The 10,751-nt window shown below is 33.3% G+C and overlaps 1 long non-coding RNA gene across 3 annotated transcripts; it reads right to left on the reverse strand.

Moving 5' to 3' along the window:
- Positions 1 to 5,650: 5,650 nt before the first annotated feature.
- LOC109166600 lies at positions 5,651 to 8,820 on the reverse strand. Of its 3 annotated transcripts, none has more exons than XR_002051688.1 (5): positions 8,567 to 8,820; positions 8,387 to 8,478; positions 7,611 to 7,700; positions 6,724 to 6,774; positions 5,651 to 5,918 (listed from the first exon to the last, which is right to left on the reverse strand). It is a non-coding gene; the product is annotated as an uncharacterized LOC109166600 (long non-coding RNA). The 3 variants fall into 3 exon arrangements; XR_002051687.1 differs by having other exon boundaries at positions 6,724 to 6,823; XR_002051689.1 differs by having other exon boundaries at positions 6,724 to 6,823; positions 8,559 to 8,820.
- Between the last annotated feature and the right edge of the window lie 1,931 nt (positions 8,821 to 10,751).

Genomic DNA, 10,751 nt, shown 5'->3' on the forward strand with positions numbered 1-10,751 from the left:
AGTTTTTATGGACCCACCATTTTCACTATACTATATTTTAATTATTTCTTTATTAATTTTAATTAAATTTATAAATTTTATACACATAAACTTTTAACTGTTAAAAAAATTGCGTGTTCAAATGTACATAATTGTATTAAAAAATGTACATAATTGTATAAAATAATGTACATAATTGTATACAAGAATGTACATAATTGTATAACATAACTTAAATAATTATATAACATAATACACAAACACTCTGTCGCGTCAACTCCCCACACAACTTAACAAAACGACGTCGTTTTAGGAGGCGCGGGGCGCACAGTGCTATGTGCACCGTGGTGCAGGGTATAACGATTGTCGCCTTACACACGCCTGCTGGGTCGCCCGTGAGACGCATAAACTCTTAATAATACATAATACACATAAACTTTTAACTAAATACACATAATGGAGTTTGGTTAACAAATACACATAAACTCTTAACTGAATACACACACATAAACTCATAACACAGTACACATAAATTTTTAACGTAATACACATAATGGGGTTTGGTTAACATAATACACATAAACTCTTAACCGAATACACATAAACTCATAACACAATACACATAAACTTTTAACTAAATACACATAATGGGGTTTGGTCTGTTCGGACGGATGGAGTGACGCCAGCAAGAAACACGCGCGTTTTGTGCCTGCAATGTGCGCTGTTGTGCACGATATAAATTGCCTTCTTTATGTGTCTAATGTATTCTTGAATAGTCCAAAGTTTACATCTTTATTATTGTTTAAAATATTCTTTTACTATTGATGATGCAGAATATTATTATTAAATATTTCATTTTCATTTTTAATTTACCTTTACGATATAGAATATTATTATTGAAATATTTCCGTTCCATTTTTAATCTCCGTTCCATTGTTTAAAACTGTGAAAAAATTATGACATAATTTTGATTTGATGTTTTATAATGTGTAATATTAATGTGAAAAATTAAAATGCAATGATCTGACGATTTCCTTTTCAATTTTAGTCAATTATGGATCATTTTTTATTTTTCAAACAATTATTAATATTCATTGTCTTTTCCAATTAACCTGATTTCAATTTCTTTTTTTCATTTTTAATTTTTAGTCAATTATTAATATTTATTTCTTTTTCAAATTTACCTAAATTTACAAAAATAAATAAATAAATAAATAAATATATATATATATATATATATATATATATATATATATATATATATATATATATATATATATATATATATAAAATTTAAAAATGGATATAATTTCATTAGTTATATTATCTTCATTTTCTACAATTCAAAGATTCCTCCTTCAAATTTATTAATTTATTAATTTATTATATTCACTACATTGTACATTGTCTTCTTTTTACATTATAATACAAAATATGTTATATTTATTTATTTACCAAGTATTTTATACAAATATAATAAATATTAATATATTGTTCAATACTTTCACATGATAACCTAAGATATACATCTTACAACACACGAAACATGTAGGGGAAAAACTACTATTACCAAATATCAATAGTTTCTTGTAAGCTAATATAATATAACTTATGTAGGAGTATCCAACATTGCTCATATAAAAAAAAATGGGGCCTAATTGATCCTGTATTACTAATAACATTGGAGCCAGGATTATTTTAACATCCCAACCCAAAACATGCAAGTCCAACGAAAGCAGAGCAAATGTGAATTATTTATGATCTATCTCAACATAAAAAAAAAATAATAATAATTACGGATCAGCGTGAGACGCAACTACGTGTCTTATGGGCCTTTTAAAAAATAAATTCGTACAAAATATTTTTGCATGAGAAAAATTCAACAAAAAATGGGGCCTAATTGATCCTGTATTACTAATAACATTGGAGCCTGGATTATTTTAACATCCCAACCCAAAAAATTCATGTTTTAAAAATTACATAATTGTATACTAAAATGTACATAATTATATATGAGAATGTACATAATTGTATAACAGAATACACATAAATTTTAAACTGTTAAAAAAATTCGCGTGTTCGAATGTACATAATTGTATAAAAAATGTACATAATTGTATAAAAATGTACATAATTGTATACCAGAATGTACATAATTGTATAACATAACTTACGTAATTATATAACATAATACACATAGACTCTGTCGCGTTGACTCCCCACGCACCTTAACAAAACGACTTCGTTTTAGCCAATGCGCACAATGCATTGTGCGTCCTGGTGCACGATATAATTTTCCATTGCGTATATCTTCCAATGTGAGAAAAATTCAACAAAAAATCGGGCTCCCCATTTATTAAAAGCAAATTGATCAATTTTTTCTTGTGCAAAAGATCACCAAAGATCCCCTATTGGGGTTGCTTTTCTATTTTCTAGACTTGGTGTCTAGCCCTCCTTGATATTGCATATTTGGTGTTATAATTTCCCATCCTGAAAGAAAGACATACCATCCCTTACCCAAAATTCTTGCATCATGATGCTATCAGGTTAGAATCCTTTTAGTAGAGAATGAGTTTGCTCAATTCATTATATTCGCAGAAAGTTAATGATTGTGCATATTGAATGTCGGGTAACCATTATTTTCTTACTCATGGTCTTTATGTGTTTGATGTTCTCTTGAATAGTCTAAAGTTGACACCTTTTGCAAATCTTGTTAGTTCAAAATGACCTTAACATTTATTAGTTTTTTATTTTTATTTTTTACAACTTTGCTTTGATCATGTATTACTAATAACATCCCAACCCAAAAGATGCAAGTCCAACGAAAGCAGAGCAAATGTGAATTATGGATCAGTTGTCTTTTGGTCTTCCACTCATCCACAAATTGCCAATTGAATCATGACAGTAACTTGTGATTTGTGAATGTAGTAATGTCTCCTTTCACAGTAAAGATTGGTTGGTTGGTTAATTCAAACAATTTGACTTAAACTCTACAACACTATGCAATTTCAACAATCAGTGGAGGGTGGAGACGACTGACCATTGAGCACAGATTTGGCATTTTATCCCCAGATTTCACATAATTAAGGTTGTTTTTTTTAGTCCTAGAACGCGGTGAATGTAAAGCTGAGAAATAATATATCACTACGGAGTTGAAAACGTACAATTGCAATATTTATGGTTTTTGTGTGTCAAATCTCAGGTATATAAACCTGTCAGATAATCAGGGCTTTGTACTGCATCTCCAGATCAGAGGTTCCTTTCCGCGGTTTCTTGATGCCATTAGAAGACCAAAGTGTTGAGACGGCTTAGCTTAGCATGCAAAACCCAAAAAGCAGAAAGTGAGCAAAACAACAGCCCTAGAAGTGTTAAGGAAGAAAAGGGGACAAATTAAAACCCAATATCACAGACTGCATTGTCTGTGTTTACAAGCTTTGATTTCCAGCTACAATGTGGACGGGTAAGATCAGACTTGCAGAGCAGCTGTTGGCTTTGAAGAAGAAGCTGTATAGTATAGAGGTGAAGCTATTTATTGTCCCACATCGGTTTAATAGAGGGAGGGAATGCGTTTGGGAGGTTATAAAATAAGCCGGCTGTTCTCCATGAAGCTCATACCTTTCTCGGCCTTTTGGCTAAGATCAAGTGTAGTATTTGTTCTTATCAGTTTAATATCTGATATGTGGACTATTAGTCCACATGATATTAACTCACTTTTTTTAGGGGGAAGGCCTGTCAAGGTAGCTTGCTGTCTGGGCCTTCGAGCGTTGCCTTGGTGTTGCACTATTGCCTCGGCCTGGTGCACCCCATCAAGTCCAGTTTAAGATTTAGATTTTTGAGCCCATCTTGTTTGTTCAATGTATAGACTATTAGTTTTTTTATAAGTATTTTCGCAAGATCCCTTCATTAGCAGTAACCTATTTGGAATGTGGTCCATAAGGTAAGAGTATTATTCTAACAACTGATTATAGTATATGTGAAGTAGTTGTGTTATTTATTTGTTGCAATGTTAATTCGGAATTTGGTCATAATATTTTTTTATCAGTTTTCAGTTATAGATTTTTAGTACAAGAATTTAAACTTAATTTGTCATGTGGTGTGGGGAATGGATGTCTGGTAGGGTATGTTAAATAGGATTTTGTACAGAAAAAAAAATGGTAGTTTTATCAAATAAATTAAAATTTTTAAAAAATAATAATCAGCGTCAGATTGTGTCAAAAAAAAAAAAAGACGGACAATTTGCGTCCGATTCTAGTTAGGATCGGACGCAGATTGTCAAAACGGAATTAAAAAAAAAATATCTTAATCTGCCATAAGATGTTACATCAGACGTTCAACCAATATGCGTCTATTGCATATGCGCCCGAAGTAAATCAGACGTAGATTATCATTTACTTCAGACGCAAATTGCTCATTCTGTACTAGTGTAGGATTGTATCAGAAGCACATGTGTGCCAACGAGTTCAATATCCAGTGTAATCATGCATGCACGGGCATCCATCTCGTTGTAATGCCTTGCACCACCTTCTCCAGAATTAGTGACCATCTTTGGGTTGGGTAACGTGAGGCTAGGGGTTTTAAAGTAGGTTTGGTGGTAATAAGCTGCTAACCAACCGTACACATAATGGATTGGAAAATGATCTCCTATTTGACCGGGAGAGTGGGATTCCGAGATTGAGTTTAAGCTAGAATAGGTACTAGCAAGTACTGGAGCCGCAAGACATATCTTATTTCCTCTAGCCATCGTGCATGCTATCTTGAAAGTCTCGGGGCAAATGGTTCTCGTTGGTGTGCCTGGTAGAACAAACACGCAAAGCTAACAAGATAAGAATGCGGCTAAGTAGGCTTCCTTTTTGAGATACCGGGAGATGCCTAGTTCAACTAACACTACAAGAAAAATGCACATAGACAACGGTTAATAACCGTTGTCGTAGGGGTATAATTTCTGTTGTTGAAGCCGGTGTTGTTGTAAGTCCTGCGCATAGACAACGGTTTTTTAACTGTTGTCTTTTCTAGAAACAACAACGGTTTTTAAACCGTTGTCTATTAAGTGTTGTTGAAGCCGGTGTTGTTGTAAGTCACGCACATAGACAACGGTTAATAACCGTTGTCTTTTCTAGAAACAACAACGGTTTTTTAACCGTTGTCTATTAAGTGTTGTTAAAACCGGTGTTATTAAAAGTCACGCACATAGACAACAGTTAATAACCGTTGTCTTTTCTAGAAACGACAACAATTTTTTAACCGTTGTCTACTAAGTGTTGTTGAAACCGGTGTTGTTAAAAGTCACGCACATAGACAACGGTTTTTAACCGTTGTCTTTTCTAGAAACGACAACGGTGTTTTAACCGTTGTCTATTAAGTGTTGTTGAAACCGGTGTTGTTAAAAGTCACGAACATAGACAACGGTTTTTAACCGTTGTCTTTTTTAGAAAAGACAACAGTTTTTGACCCGTTGTCTATTCAATGTTGTTGAAACTGGTGTTGTTAAAAGTGATGCACATAGACAACGGTTTTTAACTGTTATCTTTTCTTTCAAAGACAACAGTTATAAACTGTTGTCTATTGTGTGTTGTTGAAATCGCTGTTGTTAAAAGTCACGCCCATAAACTGTTTTTTTTTGTAGAAAAGACAACAGTTTCAAACTGTTGTCTATTGTAAAATAGACTTAAAAAATCAATTTATCCATTCACCATGGCCAAGTGTAGTTACATAATTTTGAAGAAGCTAAGCAATGTTTAAAATAACAAGTCATAATACTTTCATTACCAATTCTAATCGAATCATCATCCAAGTCATAATACTACAAAAAAAAATTCTACGAACCAAGTCTAAATGATTACAACGTCAAATCATACCTACTCTATATAACTTGATAGAATATTGGCCCATTCTGAACGCATCAGATCAATAACCGCTTTGTCATAATCAACTTGTTGGAACTACATGTAAAAAATGAGTAAATAAATTAGTATAGATATAATAAATTTGCAATGAAATGCGAACAGAGGAGGTATTTATACACTACACAAGAATAAAAGTGAACCATTGATGCTAGTGCAATATCCAACAGCTAGAAAATAAACCTAGAATAGCTAACCTCAGCCAACATATGTAAGTAGTGTAAACAAAATGATGCTAAGGAAGAAGAGTCATAATTATATATAGAGATGCATGTAGATTCTGCAGCTTCACAATTCTATAAAGATGGGGTTGATAGGTGCTTTCATGGATTATGCTATTGGTTTTTATAAAACTTGAGCAATTCTGGTTGATAAAATGTGGACTGCCCAATCACCATGCATGCTTATTCTCCTCATACTTTTATCATCTTTATAAAACTAACATCCTACCATAATATATATCTAATTGTCCTCAGCTATAGTATTTTTTTTCTCAATTTTGTCTTAAAAGACTTTGGTGTCATAAAGTAGTCTTAGACTTTTGTGTTATAAATCAAATCAAGAAAAAAAACAAACAAATACCAGTGCCCAGAAAGCTCAAAGTGGCTGTGCAGACAGTGAAGTAAAGCAAAAATCTGATATACACATGCTATACTAGCAAAAATCTGATATACACATGCTATACATTTTCTTCTTCCTTTAGGTTTTAGGGTATGCAATCTTAAAAAGGTCCCTTAGAGTTTACACTTCATTTGACAAATGTTGTGTCGTATATATATATACATTGAAATGAAGCCAACTTCTAGCAACGAAGTTATAAAAAGTGTATAAGCAAAGTGATTACCTCACTTCTAGCAATTGCCTTCTCCAATTCTTCAAGCATCCCCTTTGGATCCTGAGCACAACATTGCAAAGTCAGCAACATTTGGACTCACCACAATTTCCTGTCATGCAAGAATATAATCACAATGCTCACTTTTTATCATATGTTTGTGCTATCCTATGACAACTACCCTGTGAAAGGTTGTCCAAATGACTTCAAAGATATATTTTTCTCTCTCATAATCAATGAGAAGAAATCCATGTAAACCTATGCAACTTAGAGAATAAATTAGTATGTATTTACATTGCATCAAATTAAAAATGGGGATCATTAAAATTGATTATTTCATGCAAGACTTGCTTATGTTTTAGCAATCAGCAGCATTATTATGCACTAATATCTAAGCACATAAAAACAAAATGTTATATCTAACTAGGTGCAGTTAAGGATATAACAACAAAATGTTTATATCTAAGGATGAAATGACAAAATAATTTGTTTCCATACAAATTGCTATATGTAAGGCCAATAAATTAAAGGAATTAATGCATAATTATTTTGCATAAGCATTCAGCGAATGAGATAATCCTCTTAAAAAGTGGTTACTAGTAGAGGCTTAACTGCAAACATTGCAGCCAATCACTAAACAAATGCACCACCATTTAAAAATGAATCAAAAAAACCATAAACCAACTTCAACTATGTACATGAAAACACATCAACTTACAACTACTTCTGAATTCTGATCATCTTTTCCATATGACAGCTCAAAAATACATTGCTACTGAGTACAACTGTTTCCTAAAACTCTTCATCCGTACCTCCTATACGTATTCTTAATTTTACAAATTACCAATTATCGGAACTGAATAAGCAAAACAACAATAAATGAAGTTAAATATGCAAACCTCTTCATATGATAAACAAGAATGTGTCCATGAAGAACATAGAGACGATCACAACTATTGCGCGCTCTCAAAGAAATCAAAGCTCTGAACCTGAAAAAGGGCAAGTTCAAGACATATAGACAACACAAAGTTAGCATAAAAATGCTAAGGCTCACTTTGCCCCGTAAAATATTAACATTTGTAGTTTGAAAATAAACATACTTTTAAAAGATAAATAAGAAAGGAATACTATGAATTTTAAAATATACATGTAGGAAAAGAATACATCATTTCCTTTTTCTTGAGATTAAAACACTAGTTAATTGGGAATAAATTCAAATGCCACATACATAAGACATTATTAAAATGATACAACAACTTCACTTAAGAACATATTTCTCATAATACAATCATCTCTTTCAGATAGTAAACAATTCCACTTTAGTCAAAGGCATTTTCCAGTAGCCAAACATTTGTAGATACATATACGTAAATTTCCATAAGTAAAAACCAATGCAAATGCATAGATCCTACTGCCAATTAACATTTTGAAAACAAGCAAGTGTATAAATAGATAGCAGATACATACACAGCAGGAACAGTTAGAGCAAACTCATTTTGGATGGGCATAAACCATTACAAACTTTAAAACATGAACATACACTATTTTAGAAGCAAAATAACACCATATTAACATAATTTCTAAGGATTTAAAGTAGCAAAAATAGCCCATAATTTCAAATAATTTCAATAATAAAACTCAGGGAAAAATAATTTGGACACCCATGAATCCTTACATTCTGGTTCACAGCACTTCTAGAGTATGATTCCCCCTAATCCTAGCCTTCTTCTCAGCTCCTTCTCCAAATAGCACCCCAAACATACAGAGCTAGCAACGAACAACATATATAAAGAAGTATGAACATGTAGGCAGTATGAAACTATGAAGTACGAACAAGAAGTCATTACCGCAATACCTCGACGGCTATCTGGATTCGCGACAACGGCCTGGAGGCCTGGACTCGCGACGGAGGCCTGGACTCGCGACGGCGGCCTGGAGCCACGGCGGACTCTGGACTCTAGGGTCTAGACCCGAGACGGCAGCCTGGAGCAATTACCGACGGCGGCCTGGAGATGGCGATACGCGGCGGCGACGGCTCTCTACAGTCGGCGAAGTCCCTCCGTAGTCGACGAAGTCCCTCCGTAGTCGACGAAGTCTCTATGTATGAAGTCTGAGTCGCGACAGTTTAGGGATTTTGACTGTTCAAAATTGTTATTTCTAATCATTATTTTTATATATTATAATATAATATTATTATATTATATTATTATATTATATAGTATATATTACACGGCTCGCGAGCGTTTCGACGAGTTACGAGCCTAGAATATCTAGGTTCGGCTCGAGCTCGATAAGTAAACGAGCAGCTCAAGCTCGAGCCGAGTGTTGACTTGAGCGGCTCACGAACGACTCGGTTCCTCTTATATAGAGAATGGCGGAGAGCATTCTAACTGCGGAGAAGTCTGACGAGAATGGCGGTCGGCGGAGATGTCTTAGTTCGCAATTTTGTTTGAGGGAAATTTTGTCTTAGTTCGCAATTTTGTCTTAGAGGGAAGACAAAAATTTCGTTCCCAATTTTGTCTTAGAGGGAAATTTTGTCTTAGAGGGAAATTTCGTAAAAAAATATTAGTTTTATTACCCGGGTCGCTAGACCCGGCCAATTAAAATAGTACCGGGTATATAGGTACAGAATACGAGATTCATAGATTTATATAATGTAGATTCATAATTTCTATATAGTATATTTCTAATTTAAATACAGTTGTATAGATTCATAATTTCTATACAGTAGATTCATAATTTCTGTATTGTTGATTCATAATTTATAAACTGTATAGTTATCAACAATTGGCAATATGAACATCGCAAATTATGAACATAAAGTTCTGTAATTGTAAATATAGATCAGAGTTCAATCATTATGAATATGAATTTCAATTCAAAAATTATGAATATATAGTTCGGTAATTATGAACATAGAACAGTGTGCCCCATGCATGGTGCACATGGTTGCACAACATAATTTGCCCTTTATTTCCCGGAGGTTTATTACCCAGACAGCTCACGACCCAATTATATTACAAAGCTAAGATCACCGCAAAATAAATGGGATATAGCTAACTGTACGGCATCGATCAACTACTCTTTCATATCCATTCTCCACGTGTCTCATGCATGCCGGAAGGGTCGATTACCAACATATAGCTAACCTTGTTAGTCATGCGCTAGCCGGAATGATCGATTACCAACCCCGGCCCCTATCATACCGCCCTTAACCCCTACACACCATACCGCACCATTCTGAACACCACACCGCACCGCGCAGGGCCGTTCTAGGCCATGTCGGACCGGCGCGACCGCACATGGCCCCAATATTTTTAAAAAATATTATAGACATAATCTATTGTTTTTTATACTTGATAATTATTATTATTTTTTTGAATTTATAGATTGGTCTTAATTGTAATATAATTGAAAATAAAACTTTAATGAATTTACTTTGAAATTTTGGTGAATAATTCTATATTTAAATATGAATGAAAATAGAACTATTAAATTAACTTTTGAATTGTATTCTTTCTTTGTTAAATTATAGGTAAAAGATAAGGGCCCTGTTTGGTAAAATGGCTGTTAGCTTTTAGCTGATTGTGTTAATTAGAGGGTATAAATAGTTGATAACATTAGCTGATTGTAGAAAAGTGTTTGGTAAATTAACTGTTAGCTGATAGCTGTTTGATATAATTTCTTTTCTCAAAAAGCTAATTGAAAAAGTTGCTTTGAGTAGCATTTTGAATTTTAGCCTTTTAGAGTTGCAAAAAGCTAATTAACCAAACATTTATATTGATATTTTAACTAAATCAAACAATTAATAATGGTCAAATAAGCCAAAATTGGCCTATAGGCCAATTTTTTACCAAACAGGGTCAAGGTGTTACACTTTAGTACACAAGAGTTGGTGTGGCTTGGTGGATTATTTAGCTTTATTTGTTATGTTAAAGGTCTTGGGTTCTATCTTTTGTGGTGGCATTCATAACCTATTTTATACAATCATTGTCTTGGTTCTCAAAGACAACACATAAGCAAACTAGTAATATACTAGA

Source organism: Ipomoea nil, unplaced genomic scaffold (genome assembly GCF_001879475.1).
Source record: "Ipomoea nil cultivar Tokyo-kokei standard unplaced genomic scaffold, Asagao_1.1 scaffold3104, whole genome shotgun sequence".
Taxonomy (NCBI): Eukaryota; Viridiplantae; Streptophyta; class Magnoliopsida; order Solanales; family Convolvulaceae; genus Ipomoea; species Ipomoea nil.